Raw genomic sequence first — 8,257 nt, 5'->3', positions numbered from 1 at the left:
AAATGATACATAGGATTTTTAAAATTATTATTATTCTGGCTACTAATTATTTATCACAGATAACTTCTCATGGTCTGTGACTTGTCTTTAACTTTTTAAGGATGTCTTTGATTGTATACATGATTTACATTTTAATATAGTCATATTTTTTCAATATTTTCAAGGATGAATAAAGCCTGAAGGTGTATGTGCTGGAGAGGGAAGATATCTTAGGAAATTCTTGCCAAATGATCTTTCTTTTCTCTGTAAAATGAAAGGGGAGGACAATTCTTGGATATAGCTGTAGCGTTCCTGAGATTCCACCTTCCATCGCCTTGCATTAACTGAGTCCACACCAAATGCCTGACCTGGGAATTGGCTGGGTTGGAGGGGAGGGAGATGAGGTAGGATTTCATACATGGAACCCTGCCTTAGCAGAACTTACCATCAGAGGACTAATAAGCATTAGACTGTGTAGTTCTGAAATACTGCAGTAGAAACTTGAGGAAGGAGAGATTGGGATAGGATTGAGTAATTGTCTATGGACTGGATTCATCAGGGCAGACTGTATGTCAAATTTTATGACTTCCTGGACACTTAGGAATCACAGAGTCTTAGGCTGCAAAGAAACATAAGTAAGAGTATTCATGGATAATATCTTAGTTAATGAAAGGAGAAAAAGTATATTAAAGTATAATATATAAAATTATATTGAAATTATGCCTACAAAAGGCATTTTTACATTTATATTTTAAACCATCGTATTATATATAGTATATATTTATAGTTATATATTTATATTTTATATTTAAAACCATTAAAATTTTTTAAATTGTAGGAAGTTTCATTAAAGAAAATTAATAGATAACTGGTGGTCAATTGACCATGGAAGAAAAATCATCTATAGCTTTCATATAAATATTTTATAAGGAGATTTAGATATAGTAGTTATAAAAGAAGTAACAATTTTGTATTTTGACTAAATATGTCTTAGGTTGAATTCATTAAATATAAACAGTATCAGAAGTGACTAATTCCATAAAACTAGGTATTTCACTTTATGAATGTGATGTGCACACAAACTAATTTGTCTAAATGACCTTATTATGTAAAAGAATATGACATATGTCCAGAAAAAAACTTGCTAACAACTTTCTTTAATTCCTACTGTTGGTTAAATGTCTTCATTTTTAAAAGTGTTTAAAACTAAATTTAATAAAGTCTGAAATTATTTTTAAAGATAATAAATAGACGTATACAGTGAAAACATCTATCTCTTTATCTGTATCACATTTAAGTGTTATACCAATAAACAATGTTCATGAGATGATATCCTACATAAGGCAATGAGGTAAAGTAGGTTGGGAATAACTATTCTTGTAATTTCAGGTAAAATAAAAACAAATTTTAAATGTGGGGGGAAAATTAACGTAAGTAAGGAAATGGAGGCACACTGCAGGTCTCTCTGCAGAAGGTCTCACAGCTAGTGAGAGGCAGAATCCATACTAGAACTACAGATTCCCATCCAGGGTGCGGTCTCACCTGCTCATTAAGAATGTTGACATGGGGCCGGGCATGGCAGGTCATGCCTGTAATCTCAGCACTTTGGGAGGCTGACCTGGGTGAATTGTTTGAGCTCAGGAGTCCAAGACCAGCCTGGGCAACATGGCAAAACCCCGTCTCCACCAAAAATACAAAAAATTAGCCAGGCACAATGGCACACACCTGTGGTCCCAGCTACTTAGGAGGCTGAGGTGGGAGGATTGCTTGAGCCCTGGAGATGGAGGTTGCACTGAGCCATGATTGTGCCAATGCATTCCAACCTGGGCAACAGAGTGAGACCTCATCTCAAAAAAAAAAAAAAAAGAGGGCTGGGCATGGTGGTTGATGCTTGTAATTCCAGAACTTTGGGAGGCCGAGGCGGGCGGATCACCTGAGGTCAGGGGTTCGAGACCAGCCTGACCAACATGGAGAAACCTTGTCTCTATTAAAAATACAAAATTAGCTGGGCGTGGTGGCACATGTCTGTAATCCCAGCTACACCTGTGGTCCCAGCTACTCAGGAGGCTGAGGCAGGAGAATCGCTTGAACACAGGAGGCAGAGGTTGCGGTAAGCCGAGATCACACCATTGCACTCCACTCTGGGCAACAAGAGTGAAACTCTGTCTCAAAAAAAAAAAAAAAAAGAATGTTGACATGTCTTCCTTTGATGGTAAAATAGTTTTGAGAGTGATGTAAAGAAAAAACTAATTAGTCAAAACAGAACATCAACACCCCAAAAAGTCCATGACCACTAAATGTGGCACAGAAACTGTTAGAAACAGCTATTATATTCACATCCATTTGTTTGTCTTATGAGGATATAGGGAAATATGTTGTCCTCATTTTTTTTTCCAGATAAGACACAAAGAACACGTTCAATACTTTCATAAGTCACAGGATCAATGGCCACATGTATCTATACATCATAGCTACTTTCTTGTCTCAGTTACATGAATATTGTTCTTCTACGGACAGCCAGGTTAATTGGTTCTACTTAATGTTGCCTGTAGAGAAAGCATCAAACTTGAGAAGCCAGTAATGCTGAAAAAAATAAACCAGAGCTATGTTGATTAAATTGCTCATAACCAAGCTGCTACTACAGCTCTCATTTTTCATATCTATATCCTTACCAGCACACATGAATGTAAAAATCACTTTCAATTGCCTGTAAAAAACATGCTATCATTAGGATTAATCAAAAGTTCTTTCCATAATGAAAATGCCTAAAACGTTCACTCCTTACTTCTTACTATAGCAACAAACTTATGAAGAAATTGCTATCACGTGTCCGAGTGTTAGAGAAATATAACACCAATTCCGAGAAATCTTTTTTTTTTTTTTTTTTTTTTTTTGAGACGGAGTCTTGCTCTGCCGCCCAGGCTGGAGTACAGTGGCCGGATCTCAGCTCACTGCAAGCTCCACCTCCCGGGTTCACGCCATTCTCCTGCCTCAGCCTCCCGAGTAGCTGGGACTACAGGCGCCTGCCACCTCGCCCGGCTAGTTTTTTGTATTTTTAGTAGAGACGGGGTTTCACCGTGTTAGCCAGGATGGTCTCGATCTCCTGACCTCGTGATCCGCCCGTCTCGGCCTCCCAAAGTGCTGGGATTACAGGCTTGAGCCACCGCGCCCGGCCTCCCGAGAAATCTTTAGAATATTTGCCAAAGTCAAATATAGTGTTCACTGATACCAAAAATATACTTTCTCTGTGTTCTCAGGGAGATCAAATTTAGTCCAACTAAACAGTCACGTTATCAAGGAGGCTCATCTTGCCAGGTGTTGAAGACGCAAAGAACAGGATGTGACTACCCCCTACCCCCTTGGATATAATGTCTCAAGGCTCCCAGTTCTAAACCCAGTAGTCCAGGGTTCTCTTAACAGATATAAAAATACTAAGGGAGCAGAAAAGAGAAGCAAGGAGCTCTACTCATGAAAGCTGGTGAGCTGTCACCAATGCCCATTAGAATTGGGTCTTTTGGTGGGGCGTGGTGGCTCACACCGGTAATCCCAGCACTTTGGGAGACTGAGGTCAGGAATTTGAGACCAGCTTGGCCAACATGGCAAAACCCCATCTCTACTAAAAACGCACAGAAAAATATTAGCCAGGAGTGGTGGCAGGCGCCTGTAGTCCCAGGTACTCAGGAAGCTGAGGCAGGAGAATCACTTGAACCCAGGAGGTGGAGGTTTGGAGATTGCAGTGAGCTGAGATTGGGCCACTGCACTCCAGCCTGGGTGACAGTGAGACTCTATACCAAAAATAAAATAAAAATAATAAAAATAAAGAACTGGGTCTTTAAAGTTATTCTTCCAGGCAGGGAAGTGGGGAAAGGCATGTGAGGTAGAGCAGACACTTAGAGCAAAGGCAGTAATGCATGAAAAGGCAGGGCAGGTTTACATATGGAGTATGTGCCAGTGCTAAGGCTGTGACAACATCACCAATGGCCTTATATGGTGGGCTAACAAGGGATTTCAATGAGTAGGTGTGGGCATGCGAAGATTAGTGTTTCCAGAAGATCAATCTGATAACCAAGAGTGGAGGATGCGTCTCAGGGAAGGAATTCATTCTTAGGCTATTGCATTAGACCAAGTGAGAAATGATGACAGCCTGGTTTGCAACACAGGGGATAGAGGAAAGGAAATACATCCAAAAGGCTTTCAGAGGGACCTTAAAACTAGTTAAATGACCATAAGGGAGGAAAGTGATTCCTTCAGCTAAAACTAGAAAAAAAAAATTAGGAAGAGCATCAGTGTCACAAAATACAATAAAAGACAAGGTCAGGCAAAAATATCAATTTAAAATCTTCTTTCTAGCCAATCATATATTTACTACCTGCAAATAGGCTATTTTCAGAAAATATCATTTATTCTTCCTTTTCTTTCTCTTTTTATAAAACTCACTCTAATGGCTTTTTGAGGGAATGGAGTAAATCATCACCGATTGTGCCAAAATATTTTGCAGTATTCTGCAACAGAGGAAATGCTTAATCTTTGTGTCTGAGATGCTTCTGCATAAGCAAACTCTTATACAGCATAAAATATATGTATCAGAAATCAATTTGAAACAGACATACATCTGCAGGAAGTGCTGAGGCATTTCTCCATTAGTTTTAATCAAAGGAAAACAAGATGAGAAGGTGATGTTTCATGATCTCTAATATAGGTAGCTTTTGCAAGAGAAACAATGTCAGAGATACCAAAACTAGGGGTGATACTCAAAAAGTATGCCTTTTCCCCCTGTTGTAGCAGATGTTATGGTGTGCTTCCCAGATTCCCTCTTTAGGACTGAGGTACTCATTCTCCTAGCAGTTGGGAGTGCTGATAGCTGACAGCTGTTAGCTGAATTGTTCTTAGCCCCTTTCACATGGACAGCCCCCATTTATTGGCTGGTCAATTGATGATGGGTGAACATAAGGCCCTGGCCCCTTGACGTAAGGGACAGGGGCATCTCAGATACAGAAGGGCCATCCCAGTTCCAGAGCTTCTACAGGACTGATTAAGGTCCCTATTGCAAGCACGTAACAGTTCACCTTCCTCTGTGCAGTCTTGCCCATCAGCCCTCACAGGTGATGTTCCCAAGGGCACTCTCCAAAACTTTACCTCTCGCACAGAAATCTTAGAGTCCTTTCTCCATGAAACCCCATCACTACGAAAGTCCCTTGAACTTTTATAGGTCTTTAAGAAAATGAGCCACACTTCCTACTTGTGCTCTAAGACTAATAACACAGGATGTGAACAGCATTACAAGTGGTCTATAAAGGACTTTAGATATAAAATAATTTATAAAGGAAGGAATCACAGCAAGGCCAAATAAATACAAATATATTAGAACCAAAATGGAAGTCGAACACAGATAACTTGCTGTTCTTTGTCATTTGGATACTGCGAGCCATAGTTTTTTGGGGTTGTTTGTTTTTCCCTAACTCCTCTCTCCCCACCACACTACCTGGCAATATTCCTTCACTAAGGCTGGAGGAGGTGGGGGTGGGGGGGGGGGGGGGGGAAAAAAAAAAAAAAAAAATCAGACATCAAAAGATTCCTGTATCGTGACTGCCACCTAATGGAATCTTTGAGCATTAAGGTCTTCATTGTGTAGTTTTCGGGGGTTTTTCAACTGCTGACATAAATAGTATCAACAAAATGGCTAAATGTGACCATGTCAAATTATGCCCATTAGTCTTCATGGGGGAAAACTCTGGGATTCATTTTGGTTTTTGGAAAAAGTCAAGTTAACTGTCTTATTTTTTCCTGTCTACATTTGGGAACGTACATCCCCTGCCACTCATGGTTGTTTGGTTTAACCAACCTTCATTAAAATATTGCTCTTTTACCCACTGTGCAATACAAATAATGTAGACTAATTCACCCCATTCCTCTTTTTTCTAAGATAAATGATCTGTAAGTGACATGAATATGGGGTGGGGAATATCCAGATGAGAAGGGTACTTTCAGGGACTGTGATGCAAATGAATCCAATTGAACTCCGAGTTTAAAAGACTGTCTTAAGACTGCTGCTGGAGCTGCTATACGAGGAAGTTAAACAGGGCCAAAAGATGAAAAAAACGTCCTATCACAACATCAGAAGGGAAGACCCACTGGACTCTCCTGCATGTGGGGAAGTCAAAGTAATTCTTTCACATGTTAATCATGCTTTCCTTCCTGCCCTTCAAAGAGCTCCTGGTGACTGCTTCAGCCTCCACTGCCCACATCTTTCCTGCTAAACCTTGACCTATCTGGCCTTCTATTGTCTTTTGTTTCTGACGATGCTTTTGTAATCTCCTGTATTACTTCTCAGCTTGTTAAACTATTGCTAATGCCCAGAGTTCCCTGCAACTACCTTCTGCTCTTCCCCATCATCCCCAAACACACACGTACACACACACCTCCCAAAACGATTCTAAAAGGCGTTTTAGCTAGTCTATCTATATTTTTCATTTTGAAAAATTTGAAACAATCACTTCTATAGAACACTTCTATAGTCAGTATAGGACATTCTCCTAAGAAGCCATAAAATAGTTTTTACATCTAATACAATTAGCAATAATTTAATATAATCTAATATTGAGTCCATACTTAAATTTTCCAGGGGTCCCTAAATTTTTTTACAGCTTTATTTTTTGAAACCAAGATCAATCAAGATTTATCCATAGACTTGTTACATCTGTTTACCTCTTAATCTAGAACATTTCCCCACACTTTTCAATGTCACTGACCTTTGGAAGAATTTAGGTGTTTTCTTATAGAATGTCCCATATTCTGGATGTAGTTCTTCCCTCATGCTCAATTTACTTGTTCCTTTATGCCCATATTTCTTGTATACTGGAAGTTGGGTCAATAAGCTTGATTGTATTCAGGTTAAGCATTTTTGGCAGCCTTCCTTCACAGGTAATGCTATTATTGCTTCATGTTGCATCAAATCAACAGGCATATAAAATCAAGTTGTTCCACAATTAGCAGTACTAAACTTGATCTCTGGGTTAAGTTGGTGACAGCTGAATTTTATCATAGTAAGATATATTTCCCCTTTGTAATTATTGAATAGTCTGTGGGGATACTTTGTATGTAAGTGTGATACTTTGACATCATGCCAGCATCTTCCTTTTCCCCACCTCCTTTCACCAGATGGGTTTTAGCTTCTGATGATACTTGCCTGAATTATTGGAAATGGCAAATGGTGATTTTTCTGATTCTGTCATTTTATTTATATGAATTGGCTGACATTCTTCTTTAAAGAGAAACTCCCTTCCCAAACTCTTTGAGTATCACTCTGGACTTAATGGATTTTTAAAATGTATTGAAGGCTTTGATGATCTATTAATTATTCTTTTTAGTGGCCAAATTGTCTCATATGTGGCTAGTGGACCCCACTTGAGCTGGGCTCTGTGGGCTTTTAACTTGACCTTATTCATTCTGGGGCACTTCCATGATTTCTGGCAAGGTATTTCAGGCTTAACTTTCTTTTTTTGTACTTTATGGGCCTGAAACCAGAAATTAGCCATTTCTCTAAGAAACATTGTTTCCTTTTAGTGGGGATTGGCATTTTGATATCAAGCTGTGGGCATTCTCTAGTGGGGTGACATTGCTTCTAATAAATATACATATGAAAAATTCTAATTCAATTTAACATCAGAGGTTTTAACATCAGTTTTTCCCACTGTAAGAGAAAAGAAGTACAAATATAAAAGAAGGTGGATCTTCTTTTATACAATACAAAAAGGATATTTGTATTTCTTTTCTTTTAGAGTTTCTACTAATAAATTTATTGTTTGTTTTACAGTAGGCCTAAGAGTTTCAAAATTTACCAATACCACTACTGGCAATAAATCTGTGGTGTTTGAGGGCTTTTGCTTGTTTTCATTCTTTTTGCTCTCAGAATATAAACCACTAAGAATGTATAGTTGGAGTACTACTTCTAAATAAGTAGTAAAACACTGCCATTTCAGGGCCAGGAGCGGTGGCTCACGCCTGTAATCCCAGCACTTTGGGAGGCCGAGGCAGGCAGATCACGAGGTCAGGAGTTCAAGACCAGCCTGTCCAGCATGGTGAAACCCCATCTCTACTAAAGATACAAAAAAAAATTAGCTGGGCATGGTGGCACACGCCTGTAGTCCCAGCTACTTGGGAGGCTGAGGCAGGAGAATTGTTTTAACCTGGCAGGTGGAGGTTGCAGTGAGCTGAGATTGTGCCACTGCACTCCAGCCTGGGCAACAGAGCGAGACTCCGTCTCAAAAAAAAAAAAAAA

Source organism: Theropithecus gelada, chromosome 9, assembly GCF_003255815.1.
Source record: "Theropithecus gelada isolate Dixy chromosome 9, Tgel_1.0, whole genome shotgun sequence".
Classification (NCBI taxonomy): Eukaryota; Metazoa; Chordata; class Mammalia; order Primates; family Cercopithecidae; genus Theropithecus; species Theropithecus gelada.
Note: the sequence above shows the minus strand (reverse complement) of the source record.